At 46.6% G+C, this 17,328-nt stretch overlaps 1 protein-coding gene and 1 long non-coding RNA gene across 8 annotated transcripts in view; one reads left to right on the top strand and one right to left on the bottom strand.

Moving 5' to 3' along the window:
- LOC108526705 (uncharacterized) overlaps nt 1–2,239 on the bottom strand; it is a 7,849-nt gene extending 5,610 nt beyond the window's left edge. Inside the window, exons 1-2 of the long non-coding RNA XR_001884587.1 lie at nt 2,174–2,239; nt 770–915 (exon numbers count right to left, since the gene is read on the bottom strand). This is a non-coding gene — a long non-coding RNA (uncharacterized LOC108526705). The remainder of the gene's footprint in view (nt 1–769; nt 916–2,173) is intronic.
- The window catches only part of TMEM132D (transmembrane protein 132D), an 865,119-nt gene that overhangs the window by 827,542 nt on the left and 20,249 nt on the right, over nt 1–17,328 (top strand). The gene's annotated exons all lie outside the window — the stretch shown is intronic.

The raw sequence follows: 17,328 nt of genomic DNA, 5'->3' as shown, positions 1-17,328 counted from the left end.
TTTTCCAGGTGTTGTGTGTCTCAGTTCCCCTGGCTAGGAAAAGGAATTCCCTTCCCCCTTGCGCTTCCCAGGTGAGGCGCTGCCTCGCCCTGCTTCAGCTCTCGCTGGTTGGGCTGCAGCGGCTGACCAGCACCGATTGTCCGGCACTCCCTAGTGAGATGACCCCAGTACCTCAGTTGAAAATGCAGAAATCACCAGTCTTCTGTGTCACTCGCACTGGGAGTTGGAGACTGGAGCTGTTCCTATTCGGCCATCTTGCTCCGTCCTCAAAAACTGAGCCATTCATAAACGATGGGTGGATTTCATCTTGGTAAGAAGCACTCATTTCTAGGAGTGCAAGGATTATAGAACAACTCTTTCTCTGGGCGCCGGATGCCCACCCATCAGGCACTCACGGTGATCGGTGCAAATGAGAAGCTATCCGTCAGAATGCACATTCTCTGGCCTGGCTGAGGTGTCTCACTTAGTAGCTGTTGCATTTCTGGGGCTGCTGTAACAAATTGCCACAAACTTAGGTCACTTTCCACAGCAGTCAGTTGTTCTCTCACAGTTCCAGAGGCCAGAAATCCAAATCAAGGTGTAGGCAGGGCCGCACTCCTTCCAGAGGCTCTGGGAAAGGATCCTGCCTGCCTCCCCTGTCTCCTGGTGACCACAGGCATCCCCTGGCTTGCAGCCCCATCCCTCTTCCTCCCCTGCTCCCCGTAGGTTTTGTTGCTTCCCTGTGTATCCTTATGGAGGTCTTAAGTCAAATACGACTGCATAGTCTTACTTTCCTCTGCACCATGGCATTTTATGCACAGATTCCTGAAGGACTCCCTCCGAGCACCTAAACCCTTTTGCTACTGAGTCAACGGGACAGCCAGGGGTCCTGAAGGTGGCAGGGGGCTGCATCTGGAGGTTGAGGGCAGCAACAACCTAGAAAGCAATAGAAAGGAATCCCCATCAGCTGGGTTGGTTTTCACAGTGGGAGCTGGGCACACAGGCCCTCCTGTATTGCCTCTGACTTTTCCACTTTGAAATCTGCCCTGGAAATCTCTCCATATGGGTAGGAAGAGCACCGGCTGGCTTCTTTTCATAGCTGTGTTGTAATCCAGAGCTCACTGAAGGTGCTTGTTCAGCCAGCGCAGTGACTCTGATGGAGGGTCATGGGTCCGTAGTGTGCGGCATGGCCCTCAGGCTGATCTGTGCCAACAAGGAGAGGCCAGGCAGAGCCAGGGGGCTGAGCCACAGAGTACATCCTTGGTCCTTCCCCTGGCAGCTCCTCTCCCCGTCTTCTCTCCTTACTTAGGCACCTCATGGGGAGGGGGTTATTATTCATGGATTGTGGATGCTTCTGGGGCTGTGTGTTAGGATGTTTTCACTTGCTGGTACACAGTTTGCTTTATATTTATTCATACAACCCATTTATATATCTGATGTTCATTAGTATATATGTTATATTTTACAAACAAAAAACTCAGAAAATTAACTCAAGGTTAGTAGGAATCAAAAAGCTTCATGGTCCAAAGGAATGAATCTGTAATGGGGAACTTTCTCAATGGTTGGGAGGGAGGGTAGACAGTGGAGCTGGCTGTTTTCCTCCCCTGCCCCTGACTGTCACATCACAGCACGTGGGGAGTCCTCAGAATCCATGAGCATCTTCAGGAAGCAGACAGAGTTCAATGCACCAGAGATTAATTGAGGACTGCAGTTGTGAAGGATAAAGAAAATATGGAGCAGGAGTAGGAAGGCTGAGCTTCAGGATGCAGTGCAGGTCTGGTCCCTGGGAAAGGAGGATGGGAAGGAGGGAAAACTGGGCAGGAAGTACCTGACTGCAGGAAGCCCTGGGAATTCTCGGGCAGCCAAGCAGGAAGTGCTACCACAGAGGTTGTCCATAGAGGAGCCTCGCATGGTGTCCCAGCAGCCACCCTGCACCTTGGCCGTGCTTGGACACTGACCAGGTGCCTTCTGAAGGCCCCTGAGGACAGAGGCTGTGGTGAATGATTCTCCTTCTGGTGACTCCCTCTTGAAGGGACATTTAAACAGCATTCTTCCATGGCTGCCACCCTATGCTGCCACATAGACCTCATCAGACTATACCCGCTGGTAGAGAGAGGGTGTATTAGTCCATCTTCACGCTGCTGATAAAGACATACCCAAACCTGGGAACAAAAAGAGGTTTAATTGGACTTACAGTTCTACATGGCTGGGGAGGCCTCAGAATAATGGCAGGAGGCGAAAGGCACTTCTTACATGGTGGTAGCAAGAGAAAAATGAGGAGAAATCAAAAGCAGAAACCCCCGATAAACCCATCAGATCTCATGAGATTTATTCACTATCACGAGACTAGCACGGGACAGACCAGCCCCCATAATTCAGTTACCTCCCAGTGGGTTCCTCCCACAACATGCAGGAATCCTGGGAGATACAATTCAAGTTGAGATTTGGTGTGGACACAGCAAAACCATATCAGAGGGTGACTGCGTGAATTGGATGTTTGCTAAATGCAGGCAAAGTCTAAGGAGTTTGTATATATTAACTCATTAACTCTTCAAACCACCCAGTGAAGTTGGTCCCATGATCACCATCCCCATTTCGCAGAGGAGGGAACCAAGGCACAGAAAGGTTAAGTGACTTGTCCAAGGTCACACAGCCAGAGAGTGAAGGAGCTGGAACAATGTTAACCCAGGACATCCAGATCCAGAGCCTAGCAATGCCTCAGCTTTATCTAGAAGGAAAAACTCACATGACCATTCAGGACTGAAGTCTCTTCCTCCCTCAGAAGCTCTGAACACATCCTACTGGTGTCTGCTAACACTACTGTGTTTTTGCTGTCCTTATTTAAAAGGAGTTAATTGTGTTTATGTTCGGTGATAGTCGTCTTCCATCTCTGGTAATAGTATAAAGTTGTGTTTTTTACATAAAACAAGAAATTGATTATTGAAGTCTAGTTAATAGCATGCAGTCTAGAGCATCGAGATGTTTGCAACTTCCTTTGAAATGAATCACAAAAGAAGATGAATAGAGAGCTGGGAAGTGGACAGATACGCGATAGAGCAAACACAGCAGAATGTCACTTACGGAAGCGAGGCCGTGGGTATGAGTGGGCACTGTACAATTTATCTTTCTCTATGGTTAACATTTTTCATAATAAAGTCTTGAAAAATAATCAAAATATTGAAAACTCAAGACGATGTGTGGGTATGGCAGTAATTCTGCATGTAGATTGAGCACTGCTGAAGTTTGGGAAAGACTGCATACATCTGAGTGTGTCTATGTAAGAGCCAGGGAGTGCTTCCCCAGAATTGGCAGAGGAGATAGAAGAGTCTGAATGAACCAAGCGGCTCATTATGTTCCCTAGCACCTGAGCCAGCCACAGCCTCTGGGGATGATTCACCTGAGCCAAGTCATCTCTGTTCTGCTGAACATCACAGCCACAACCTAAACAGGACCAGGGACATTGTCTGCAAGTACGTCATCTACTATCCAGGACTTTGAGATATGAGTCATCTCCCCAAACCCAGGAATGCAAGCAAGAAACCAGGTCAGAAAATAAAGCAAGCAGCCTGTCTCGGCCCCCACCTGCCAAAATCAGGAGGCAAATAAAACTTTCAGGAAGTTTTCTAGGTACCACACAGTGGACATGGAGCAGCCAGTAATGCTCAGCGTGCGGGTGGTGTTTGTTTAGGAGAGACAGCACGTGAGCGCCAAATGCTGGGAGGCAGGAATATTCTGCAGCAACAAGGAATTAGTCTAGTCTTAAGAAATAACTGCCTTACCAGTTGGTAAGCACAAAAACGCTGCCAAATGCTGGTAGATGAACTCTGCCTAATAGCCACTGAGTGCATGCTATGGATATACTACTCAGACTCCATTTCCTGGATTCCAGCCATAAGGATTTCTGCCATATCTGAGGACCACCTGTATTGTTATCAATACTTGTATTGATGTATTATTATCTCATCATTAGTAGTAATGCCATGAAACCATAAGCTGACATTCATTATGTGCATTAGTTATGAACATGTGTTCATTTTATGCGTTAGCTATGAACTATGTTCATAGCTAATGCATAACATAATGAATGCCCGCTTCTTATGAATAAGGACTGTTACAACCATATTAAGTCATTGAACATCACAGTAACCCTAAAATGCAAGTACTGTTATTATCCCAATTTTACAAACGAGGAGACTAAGGCCAGAAGAGATTAAGCAACTTGCTCAACTGTAGCCACAGGGCTACCGTTGGGCTTTGAACCCACGCATCCAGCTCCAGAGCCTGTCTCAGATTCTCCGCACTAAACTTCCTTATGCTCATCCACCTTCAAAGTCTGGTGTGCACCACCAGCCACACTTGTCAAGGAGCTGAGAAACACTCCAGTGAGGTCACTGGAAGTCAGACAAGCTCTTGCTCTCGTAGTCCAACAACCTGCTGCCCTCTGAGATGTTGGTGGGACTTCTTTCCTTAGAGGTCGGAAAAAGTCACAGATATCTATCTGCTAAGCCAAGGAAGGCTTCCTACTCAGGAACTTGCAGAGAGTGCCTTGGCAGAAGCAGATGAACTGAAGCAGTTTGATAGATGGTCTCTAGTGAAAGAGTTGGTGGTCCCATTGGTCAATAAATACTGAGTAGGAGTAAGTCTTAAGCAGAAGTCCCAGAATGCTTTGTGCTTCACAGCCTGCCAGGGTGACCATAAAACCAGAGGGGAAGCCCAGCACGTATAATGCAGGACAGTTTCTTTCCAGAAAAGTGTTAGAATGAAGGGCCCATGAAGCATTTGGCAAAAGAGCCAGTGGTGTGATAACTCAACATTATTTTTCACTGTTATCAAGTCAAGAACTATCTTCTAGAACCACTGTGCATGGCTGAGCAGGTTGTGCATGGCAGGAGTTGGGCGGAAGGCTGCCAGTCACACAGATGTCCAAGTCTGGAAGAAGTCGCCCTCGCTCCTTCTTTCTGAAGGACACCTTGGAGCAATGACCTGGGTCAAGCTCGGGCACCCTCTACCAACAGGATCCACTGGTACAGGGGGCAACAATGGCCATTTCCTATTACCTAGGAGATTACAAGCGTGGAAGAGACTGTAGATGACCTCCTGAATGTATATGGACCATCCTGTTGTTGCGTTATGCTGATTGTAATCACACAGGCCGAAGGTCAGGGTGAGGGTTGATGAAGAGAGGAAAGCCATGCAGAGGAAGGCTGACTCATTCTCATGCACATGGAAGAGAAATATGTTTTGTCTGTGACGTTTCCAGAAGCATCGTCTTCCCTCTGAGGCACACAGGCTCTCCCACCCTGCCGCACCTCCAGGACTTGGTGAATGAAAATGCACTCTTCTTTGCTCATCTGTCCACACTGAAAGCAGTGGATTCTCTTCCTCTTCTTTCCTCTGTGGCCTCCCTTTGGTCACTGTGAGGCAATAGCAGTGACCACGATGTGATGACTCACTGCCCTCTATGGACTAAGATGGGGAAAGGTCTGTGTATGATGTAGGGACCCTCAGGGATAGAATATTCTATTTAGGGCCACAGATCTCAGTAGGGACATAACTGTCCCCACAGCCATGGAAGTGTTTGGCACATTTTCAGGACTGATTATTTTTCACAAGGATTAGGGCATACTCTTGCATTTCATGGTCAGAAGTCAGAGGTACTAAATGCCCTGCAATGTCCAGGACAGGCTCATGTAACAAAGAGTTGTCCTGTGTTCTGGTCGGGTACAGTGGCTCACACCTGTAATCCTAGCACTTTGGGAGGCTGAGGCAGGAGGATCACTTGAGTCCAGAAGTCCCAGACCAGCCTGGGCAACATGGTGAAACCCCATCTCTAAAAAAAAAAAAAAAAAAAAAAAAAAAAAAAAAAAAAAAAAAAAAAAAATTGCCAGGTGTGGTGATGCACACTCATAGTCCCAGCTACTCAGAGGATGAGGTGGGAGGATTGCTTGAGCCCAGGAGGTCAAGGCTTCAGTGAACTGTGATTGTGCCACTGCATTTCAGCCTGGGTGACAGAGTGAGACTCTATCTCAAAAAAAACTGCCCTGTGTTATTCACGACTTGTAAATGTCTCATCAAACTAGAAGGGAAGCTGTAGTTATCTGCACTGTAGTTTAACATCAGAACCATGAATTTTTCACAACTGTAAACTCAGGGTTAATCAGGGAATATTTTGTCTTCGTTATAACTTTATAGAGAGTTGTTCCCCACATTGGAAAATGTCCTCAGCAGCTACTAAGTGTCAACCTGCATTCAATCTGCAGATTTACAATGACTGTGAAGAGGCGTTTTCTCATGTGGTCATGCTCAAATGGCATGTTGAAGTATGTCTCATTACATTACAAATGCATTTTTACTTGATTTGATATCCAGTTAGAGCATTATATTAATCTTAGTGAAATTACCTTGTATGTATGTGACATTATCTGTGAATTCCATTTCAGTGTTGTAAAAAGGGAGCTTTAAAACATTCGTTAAGCAATGGAGATCTCATATCTGATAGGGCTGCGAACCACTGCTTTCAGAAACTTTCTGTTTATTTTTCTCTTGTTACGGTTTCAGAAATTTGGTGCCATTTCATTGCTCCTATGAGAACTCTTCCACATGAATTCTCACTTTTATGCATTCATTCATCACCTCTTTCTTGGGTGCGTACTGTATGCCAGGCACTGTTCTAGATGATGCAGTAGACATCAAAACAGCTAAGGTCTTGCCTGCCATCTCAGTCAGTCAGGATCAGTTAGGGGACGCTGAGGTAACAAACAGCACCAGAATCTCAGCATCCTTCCACAACATGCCTCTATTGTTCAGGCAAAGACAGCAGTGGTGACTGTCCAGGGCAGGCATTCCCCATGCAGTGATGGCTCAGCATCCCAGATGGCCTTCATGTTGTGGCACCTACATCGTGGGCCTCCTGGGTAGGAGAAGGAGACAAGAAGAGTGTGCACTGACTCTTAAATGTTTCCAATCAGAGGTGACATCCATCACTTCTACTCCCACATCACTGGCCAGAGCACGCCACATGCCCATACCACACGTAAGGAGGCAGAGCATGCCCTCCTCCAATGTGTCCAAGAAGGCAAGAGAAGTAGGGGGAGATCTGTGTGTGGTCATTCTCAACCTTCTCCCAAGCCCACAGACATCTTTCAGGTATGGTGACTGCACCTGATAATGGCAGTTTCCATTGTATTCATCAGAGTATAACCAAGAGACAGAATCTTCATCAGTCATTTGTACAGAGAGATTTTAGCATAAAGGTGGTTAACTAGGCCAGGCGTGGTGGCTCATGCCTGTAATCCCAGCACTTTGGGAGGCCGAGGTGGGCAGATCACGAGGTCAGGAGGGGAAACAGAGGCCTGAATGACACCCTGGAACTTGATGCATAAAACAGCCACCATCCCTGGTGCTGAAGGAACAAAGAAAAGGTTGGAATTATCCCAACCTGGAAGCTTATAGATGCTCTTTGGGTCTGGGAGCCCCCTCCGAGGAAAGCTTCCTGCTCAGCTGTTGCTGCTCCTCCAAATCTGGGCGTGGAAGCCAGGCCTCTGAGGTGGTGGCATGGGCTGGCTGATGGTGTTGTCCATGAGAGAGTGAAATGAGGCTGATTCTGCAAGTGCTGGAGAAACTGTGAACTGGATCCAGTTGCTGCTGAGGAAAGGACCTGATGCTGTGGGGTGAAGCATTACTGCCCTAATGCTCATGGAAACAGCAAGAAGACAAGGAGCCCAGAAAGAAGAGATGAAGGAGCAAATGCCTCCTCTTCCTCCAGCCTGGAGGCCTCCTAATTTCCCTTACTGGAAGAGCCTACAAGAAAACAGCTGGTAAATCAGACATATGCTGATTTTGGAGGGTCACAGTGGAAGGCAGTTATTATCTCTGGGCTGCAAATCCACGATGTTTAGTTTTGTAAACGTGCTGATATGTATGCTTCCTGTGTCTCATTTCTACAAAACAAAATGCCGTAATTGTTGTTGGCCTATGCTGCCACACTCTGCTTATGGTTACCCTAAATGTGCTGGGAAATGCAGCCTCTGTCTTCCCAAGACCATCGCCTTGATTCTGCCAAAGTTTCAAGGGCTGTAAATAGGAAAGTGACATTTGGGCCGCATATGAAGCATGTATTAACTTCATCTTCACTTTTGCAGCTGGTTCAGTGTCGAGAATATTTTATGATCCCAAAGAAAAGAAAAAGATCTTCAGTCGTTTTCAAAAATGGATTGTGGGTTTTGTTTCCAAGGAGTATTAGGCTTAGAGCAAGTTTCAGCAAAAGGAGAAACAAAATTCAACACCTGGTAGCAGAAGAAACATCAGTCCATGTAGAGATTTTTTGAGGTTTCCAGTTTTTCCTCTTTATCTATATTTTTGTCCATACATGTCTGTATGTGTGTGCATGTGAGTGTGTGTGTGTGCGTGTGTGTGTGCATATACAAGTGTGAGTGTGTGTGTGCATTGTGAGTACATGTGTATGCATGTGCCTGCATGTGTGTGTGCGTGTGTGCATATGCTAATGTGTGAGTGTGTGCATGTGTGCATTGTGTGTGTGTGCATGTGTGCATTGTGTATGTGTGCATGAGCCTGCATGTGCTTGTGTGCATGTGTACATATGCAAATGCATGTGTGTTCATGTGTAAGCGTGTGCACATATGTGTGCATGTGTATGTGTGTGATTAAAGGTAAGGGTGTTTTTCCAGCAGGCTCAGAAAGAGAAGAGTGAGTCTCTGCATATGCAAGACTCATTTGCCAGTTCACTGGCCTGATTCATGAATGCAGCCTCTGTTTACTTTCCTTTGTGCTCCTTGGGGATGAGAAAGGTATCAAGAGCACAGAGGGAAATGGACTAAAAAATATCCAGGCAAGGGTCATCTCTGCCACGTTCTCCATCTCACTTCCCAAGTGTCTAGGTTGTCATGGACCTGGCTTGTTTCCATTTTCATTCCATTCCATGGAGAGAGAGAGACAGAGATAGAGAGAAAGAGAGAGAGAAAACAGCAGCTTTGAATCACAAATTTTATCATCTACACAGAGAAGCGGGGGATTATGAATCAGGGAGTCCAACAGACCGGTGGTTTCTCTATATTTTCAAAAATATTGTTTGCATCTAATTGTTTTTATTTATAGTCAGAGATACGTCAAAGGACCTGAGTTGCTGTCAGCGTTTTTCCTCCTATTTTCCACGATTCCACTATCAGTACAAATGCCATTGTCCCTGGAATCTCACTGTCCTGATAAATTAACTGTCACAGCCTAGGTGGAAAAAATAAAAACAGCATGAGGTAATGAAACAAGCAACAACCTTGGAGTGAGAAAGCCTCCGCCAGAAAGCCCGCCTTCAAACCCTAGATCTGCAGCTTAGTAACTAAGCAACCTCGGGGAACGCAGAGTGTAGCTCTATGAGGAGTTTCAGTTTCCTCTTGTAGACAGTTCTCTAACCCGGAATGCTGGATGTGGAGCCAGCTGGAGTTGTTGATTCTCTCCTTGCTTGGTGCTCACATTTCCAGGGCTGCAAATTCAAGTGCTGGTAGCAAGACAAGAGGGAATTGTGGGGACACCAGTAACTGGAGACCACTGAGCTGGTCATACCAGCTACCAAAAGCCATGGTGCCACATTTCTTCCTAACTCTGCATTCAGTGACTTTGGGTTGGCAGCATGAAATCATGAGTGTTTATACTACAGGAATTGGCAAATTGACAAATGCTCGAAGCAAAGAAGCTGCACGGGGCTGTTTGTTGGAGGCTTGGCCAGGATGAACCAATGGGCCATAGGCGCTGCAGAACTTAGATCTCTGCCACTGACTGGCACCACAGAGCTTAGATCCCTGGCATTGACTGGCACTGCAAAGCCTAGACCCCTGCCATCAACTGGTGCCACAAAGCTTAGATCCCTGCCACCGACTAGCACTGCAGAGCTTAGATCCCTGCCACCACCTGGTGCTGCAAAGCTTAGATCCCTGCCACTGACTGACATTGCAAAGCTTAGATCCCTGCCACCAACTGGCACTGCTGAGCTTAGATCCCTGCCACCCACTGGTACTGCAAAGCTTAGATCCCTGCCACCGACTGCACTTCAGAGCTTAGATCCCTGCCACCGACTGGCACTGCAAAGATTCGATCCCTGCCACCGACTGTGCTTCTAAGCTTAAATCCCTGCCACCAACTGGCACTGCAAAACTGAGATCTCTGCCACCCACTGGTGCTGCAGAGCTTCAATCCCTGCCATCAGTTGTACTGCAGAGCTTCGATCCCTCCCACCGACTGTGCTGCACAGCTTCGATCCCTCCCACCGACTGTGCTGCACAGCTTCGATCCCTGCCACCAGCCCCCAGACAGCTGTCCTTTCCTCAGTGCCTCCCCCTAGGACTTGACCCTGAGCATCTGAATTCCATTTCATTTAGGCTTAATTTTAAATTGACCTTTTTTCTTTGCATAAAAGAAAGTTAATGGCCAAGGGAGTCTTAGATGATAGTTTTCTTAACTAATGAGACCTTTTACGTCAGGAGACCTCTACAGAACCAGCAAGATGGCTTATCCAAGTCACTTAGCCTCAGCTGCCTCATCTGTAAGACATAGGCAATACCTTCATTCACTCAAGAAAAAAGTCATTGAGGCCTTATTATATGTCAAGCATTGCTGGAAGGTAGAATTGGGCGGGATGATTTTTTAAAGTAACTTTGTCTTCAGAAAGACAGGAAGATAAGTTCTGCACATTCACTGCCATCCTCAGCTGACTGCACTGCATCAGTCAGACGTAAAAACCCACGGCGGGGATTCTCTGAACTGACCTCAGATCACCATGAGGCACAGCCTGTCAGCCAACCCGTCAGCCTCTCGGACGCTCTCCACGTCTTCTGCAACTTGCTGGGGTCACCTTGACCTTCAGTGACCTATTAAAGTGGGTTTGGCCATGCACAGTGGCTCACACCTGTAATCCCAGCACTTGGGGAGGCCAAGGCAGGTGGATCACCTGAGATCAGGAGTTACCAGCCTGGCTAACATGGTGAAACCCCGTCTCTACTAAAATTACAAAAAATTAGCCAGGGGTGGTGGTAGGTGCCTGTAATTTCAGATACTCAGGAGGCTGAGGCAGGAGAATTGCTTGAACCCGAGAGGTGGAGATTGCAGTGAGCCAAGATTGTGCCACTGCACTCCAGCCTGGGCGATGGAGCGAGACTCTGTCTCAAAATAATAATAATAATAATAATAATAATAATAATAATAATAATAATAAAATTAAATAAAAAACAAATAAAGTGGGTTTCACTCCCACTTTTAATGGAATGCAACATCTCTCCTCTCCAGTATATTGCAGATTTCTGCCAAGGTGGGACTGAACATAGAAGAAGGTTTCCTGCCCTGCATCTGCTGAGAATTCGTGTGTTCCTTCATTTTCCCACAGATCACATAGAGCCACCAGGAGGTGGAACTGTGCTGATGTTCAACACAGTCGCCCGTGTGAGCGGTAGTTGTTCTTGGTGGACTGAAGGGTCCACTTGTGGCTCCTCAATCTGGCCTGGGCTTCCCATGACTCAGAGGCTGGCTTCTGTGAGGGAGCATCTGAACGGCTAGCATTCCGGGAGCATAGGTAGACGCTTTTTCATGACCTGGCACGAGAAAGCTCAGACTTCTGTCAAATTCTATTGGCCGAGTGCAGGGGTCCAAAGGAAAACTTCTGCTTTGCCCTCTGAAGTTTTGCTGAGAAAATCAACTCAAAAAAGGCAGGTTAATAGGAGAAAATGGCATAAAAGTTAATTTGCGTGCATGGAGAGAAAATCGCAGAGTGGTTACCCCCGACCTGACACAATAAGGCGTACAGACGGTTATACACCCTTCTTCTTAGGGGAAAGGAAGATGGGAGAATGTGGATGATTTTAGAGGGGTAGTAAATGGTTTTTAGAGAAATTCAATGGGCTTGAGGAATGTACAGTGACCTGGGGCAAAGTCTGTCGGACCTGCACAGCAGGAAATGCTTTGTGACAAAAGTCTGTCCAGCTGTGTTAATAGAGTTCCATCTTTCTTCCTGCAATATGAATTCAGTAGATAAAAACTCAGGGAAAGCACCAGAGGCTATGATGTTCTTCCTGTGGGGTGCAGACTTTGGGCAGAAAAGGGAACATCAGAGAACTTGATCCTGTACTTTAAGGGAGACGGAGGAATGAGAGAGGGTAGGAGGGTGATGGTTGGAAGGTCAGAGAGAGCTTGAGGCTGCTGCCTCAGCTCAGCATGTGAAGGGAGCATATTTTGAGATGTCAGTTTCTGAGCCCCAACGCAAGCAACTCACTAAGGCCAGCCCAGATGCAAGGCGAGGGCATTAGACTCCACCTCTTCAGTCGGATGTAATAAGGTCACTTCGGGGAGGAGGTGAGCAGGCAGGAGAGACTGTTGTGGCCATCTTTGGAAAATGCAGTCTGCCATGTACGTTCACCTCCCAGAGTCTCAACGTTCTTTATCCAGAAGAAAAGGAGATGTAATAACACCAACCTCACAGTGCTGTTGTGAAGAACAGTGGAGTTAGTGGAATTAAAATACCGCTTTATCTTACTGTAAGACTCGCTTCTTGGTAGAGACCCTAGAAAAACAGGCATCTGCGCACAGTAGGTAGGCACAAGGACATTTGTCACATGGCGTGGTTTGAAAAAGCACAATACATGAGAATGCAAGCTCTGTGATCCATTTCATCGTCATCTTTACTACCATTTTTACGAATTTTGATGCCCAGTTGTTCCAGCACAACTTACTGAAAAGGCTGTCAAAAGACTTTGGCTCCACTGAGTTGCCTTTACTCCTTTGTCAAAGGTCAGTTGACTACATTTATGCAGGTCTGTTTCTGGGCTCTCTTTTCTGCCTTGTTCATCAATTTATCTGTTCTTTCAGCAATACCACATTGTCTTGGCTATTACGGCTTTCCAGGCAGTCTTGAACTTGAGTCATGTCAGTCCTCTGATATTATTCTTCTGGGTTGCATCCTCACAAAAACTAACTGAAAGTGGGCCACAGAACTGAATGTAAAAATGCAAAACGATAAAATTCCTAGAAAATAACATAGGAGAAAGTCTAGATATCATCGTGTTTGGTGATAACTTTTCAGATACAACCCCAAAGGTGCAATCCATGAAAGAAAGAATTGATCACCTGGAGTTTATTAAAATTAAACACTTCTGCATATGCAGTTTTTGTTTGCAATACAAGCTTTCAACTTGAGGGAAATCAGAATGTCACTCAAAAATATGTGTCTTTGCCATAAGAATTATGTTGAGCTAAAGGGAATTAACAAGAAACAAAGGTAGGAAAAGTTCTCTCTACCCTCTCATTTTATATCTAAATGGACAAATATAAACTCTCCTTTACTGGATATGACGCTAGACGATGATTAGCCCACAGTTGACACAGAAAAAATCTGCAAACAAACCTTTCTCCATTAGTTTCCCCCATATATTTACCTTTCTGTAGTTTCTCAATCATAGGAGGCCTAAGGCTATTTCCTTTCTCCTGTCATTTCTCTATAAAATTATTGTTCTTTGTGGAAGATGCTACATACACTCGAATTTTAGTCATCTCTTGGAGTTCCTCATTCCTAAGTTTCTTCCATGGATATAGGTGATGTAAGTGTTCATACATTTTTTTGTTTTTTTTTTTTTTTTTTTTTTTTTTTTTTGAGACGGAGTCTCGCTCTGTCGCCCGGGCTGGAGTGCAGTGGCCGGATCTCAGCTCACTGCAAGCTCCGCCTCCCGGGTTTACGCCATTCTCCTGCCTCAGCCTCCCGAGTAGCTGGGACTACAGGCGCCCGCCACCTCGCCCGTCTAGTTTTTTTTGTATTTTTTAGTAGAGACGGGGTTTCACGGTGTTAGCCAGGATGGTCTCGATCTCCTGACCTCATGATCCGCCCGTCTCGGCCTCCCAAAGTGCTGGGATTACAAGCTTGAGCCACCGCAATTTGTTTTTTTTTTAAGAAAGGAAAAGAAAAATACAGAAGAATGTCCATTCATTTACAGAGGCCCCTCATCTGTCTAACAGAGAGTCATAGACGATGTGTCATGGGGCTTGAACAAATACATTTACAAACAGGAGTGAGAATAGTGGTTCTCAACTGGGGGTGCTCTTGCTGCCCAGGGGTTCTTTAGCAATGTCTGGAGACACTGTTGGTCATGACCGCTGGAGAGAGGGATGCTACTGGCATCGGGAGGTGGAGGCCAGGGGTGCCGTTCAGCAGCCTTCACTGCCCCGGGCAGCCTCCTACAGCAAAGAACTCTCCAGCCCCAAATGTGGACAGGGCAGGGGCAGAGAAATGCTGGCCAGAACCAGTGCCTGGCACATGGCAAGAGCGACTTGGTTGGATTGTTTTTAAAATGATTTCCTATCAGACTGCTCATCAGTGACTGTGAGAAGACAACTGAGATCTTATGACCCAGGCCACATGGTGGACAGTTTTGAGGACAAAGAAAAGAGAACATTCACTGAATGCATTATTTCCTCTGACCCAGGAAAGGACTGAAAGTGAAAATTTGAGGTTGTGTAAAAATGTTCTGTTTTCATTTTAAAATAACAGAGCTTCCTGGGAATTTGAATTTCTGATTTTAGAAGAAAATAGGCTAAAGGATATAGACTATATACGGAATCTTCTGGTATAGATGATTCCAGAAACACCAGAATATCCCCGTTCCGTGTCATAACTAAGAGGTCCACTGTGGCTGACAGGGAAAGAGACTCAGACTTTCTTCCAGAAAGCACTGTCGCTCAGCCTCAAGGAGTGCTGGTAGCAGCGCTTAGCTGCTTGGGGGTTCCTGTGTTTTGAGCTGAGTCCTGCTCTTTTTCGGGTAGCCCCAGCTGTTAACAAAGATGGTGGTGGTTCAAGGGTCTGACCACTTTGACCAAAGTGGGGCTCCTCCCCATGCACGCAGTCTTTGCTCCAGACCCCTCCGATGAGCTGGCAGAAATGTTGTTGAGTCTTCCTCTTGATCCAAGAGCTCCTGCTGCCTTCCTGGGTCCTTCCCTTCCTCCTGCACAGATATTATGGCCTAATGGGCCTTCTGTCTCAGCCTCTGCTCCCCAGAGACCTCACGATCGCACTGTGGCATGCGAGGGATATGAGGGCCGACTCTGGACCCGGAACGGCCTGTATTCCAATCCCAGACCCAAGGCATCCTAACTGTGTGAACTTAGCAAGTCACCTAATCTCCTCGTGCCTCAATTTCTCATCTGCACAATGGGGATTGTGGTAATGCCTACCTTGCTGGGTTATTGTCAAAATCAAACAACTCAGTGCATGTGCACAGCTGGGAAGGCTGCCAGGTAGACAGTTGTCCTCGATGGCAGGTTTAACACCTTTGATCTAAGAAGCTCCCACTCCACGCTGGCTCTCCCTTAAGTTTCCAGCTAGCCTCCTCTCCATGCAATGCAGGCTGGCAACTTCCTCCTGGAATAGGAAAGCAGGCTCTAGGGACTGAACAGCTGACTATATTTGTCTGCACAGTTGATTGCAGTTTCCTAGGGTTCCCATAAAAAAAAAAATGCCAAGGAGCAGGTGGCTTACACAACAGAGCTTCATTTTCTCACAGTTGCAGATGCTGGAAGTCAGAGATTAGGTATCTGCAGGTTTGGTGTCTCCCTGGCCTGTGGGTAGCTGCTTCTCGCTGTGTTCCCCCATGACCGTTCCCCTGTGCATCCCTGGTGCCTCTCTGCCCTGAGTACCCTGATGCCCCAATCTCTTCTTAAAAGGAAACCAGGCCAAGCGCAGTGGCTCATGCCTGTAATCCCAGCGCTTTGGGAGGCCAAGGCAGGCAGATCACCTGAGGTCAGGAGTTTGAGACCAGCCTGGCCAACATGGCAAAACCCTGTCTCTACTAAAAATACAAAAATTCGCCGGGCATGGTGATGCTCACCTGTAGTTCCAGCTACTTGGGAGGCTGAGGCAGGAGAATCACTTGAACCCGGGAGGCGGAGGTTGCAGTGAGCCAAGATTGCGTCACTTCACTCCAGCCTGGGTGACAGAGTGAGACTCTGTCTCAAAGAAAAAAGGACAGCAGGCATATTGTGTTAGGGGCCCATGTTAGTGACCTCATTTTTACTTAACCACCCCTATAAAGACCCTGCCTCCAAATACAGTCAGATTCATTTGAATTTAGGGAGGAAACCAAATTCAGCCCACAATAGGCTCAAGTTGCCTCTTTTTCCCTCTGCATATGGAGCATCCCTGCTGACCCGAAGCCCATGTGTGGCATGTCCCTGCTCCCGGCTGCAGCATGTCCTCCTCCAGGGCGTCCATTTAAAACTGTGTCCAGCGTGTCCTCCAGGGAGTCCATTTAAAACTGTGTCCAGGGTGTCCTCCAGGGCGTCCATTTAAAACCGTGTCCAGTATTGAAGGCACCCCTCCCGAGGAAATCTCAACTGCACAACCCCTGCTATGCCCCAGTTCAGCAGGAAGCAGTTAGAGTGGTCATCGGCCAACCTCCCCGACAGCACTTGGGTTTTCCTGTTGAGAGCGGGGACTGAGCGACAGGACTAGCTGGATTTCCTAGGCCGACTAAGAATCCCTAAGCCTAGCTGGGAAGATGACCGCATCCATCTTTAAACACAGGGCTTGCAACTTAGCTCACACCCGACCAGTCAGATTGTAAAGAGAGCTCACTAAAATGCTAATTAGGCAAAAAGAGGAGGTAAAGAAATAGTCAATCATCTATTGCCTGAGAGCACAGTGGGAGGGACAGTGATCAGGATATAAACCCAGGCATTGGAGCCAGAAACGGCCACTACTTTTGGGTCCCCTCCCTTTGTGTGGGAGCTCTGTCTTCACTCTATTGAATCTTGCAACTGCAAAATAAATAAATAAGTAAAATAAAATAAAACTGTGTCCAGCATGTCCTCCAGGGCGTCCATTTAAAACCGTGTCCAGCATGTCCTCCAGGGCATCCATTTAAAACTGTGTCCAGCATGTCCTCCAGGGCGTCCATTTAAAACCGTGTCCAGCATGTCCTCCAGGGCATCCATTTAGAACTTGCTTATCTCTTGGCCGAAAAGTGTGTGTTGTTCATTAACAGATATACCTGAGTTAGGGAAAGTTGTTTTCCAATAAATAGCCTAGTATAATGAGCTAAAGTTCTCCTCTGATTAATTAGCCCAGTGTGGCACTGGCTACAGGACACTGAGCTTCAATTTTCTTGTCTGGAAAATAGGGGTAAGGGTACCAATCTAACAGATATGTTGTGAGGATTAAGTGGAATAAGTTATCGACACTCAGTACAGTACCTTGCATGTAGCAAACAATGAATATTAGTCACTACTATTATTGTTACCACTATTATTAATGTTATCTTTGTTTTTTTGTTTGTTTGTTTGTTTGTTTGTTTTTTTTTTTTTTTTTTT

This window comes from Rhinopithecus bieti, unplaced genomic scaffold, assembly GCF_001698545.2.
Source record: "Rhinopithecus bieti isolate Rb0 unplaced genomic scaffold, ASM169854v2 scaffold_3615, whole genome shotgun sequence".
In the NCBI taxonomy this organism is placed as follows: domain Eukaryota; kingdom Metazoa; phylum Chordata; class Mammalia; order Primates; family Cercopithecidae; genus Rhinopithecus; species Rhinopithecus bieti.
Note: the sequence above shows the minus strand (reverse complement) of the source record. Positions and strands in the feature narration are given on the sequence as shown.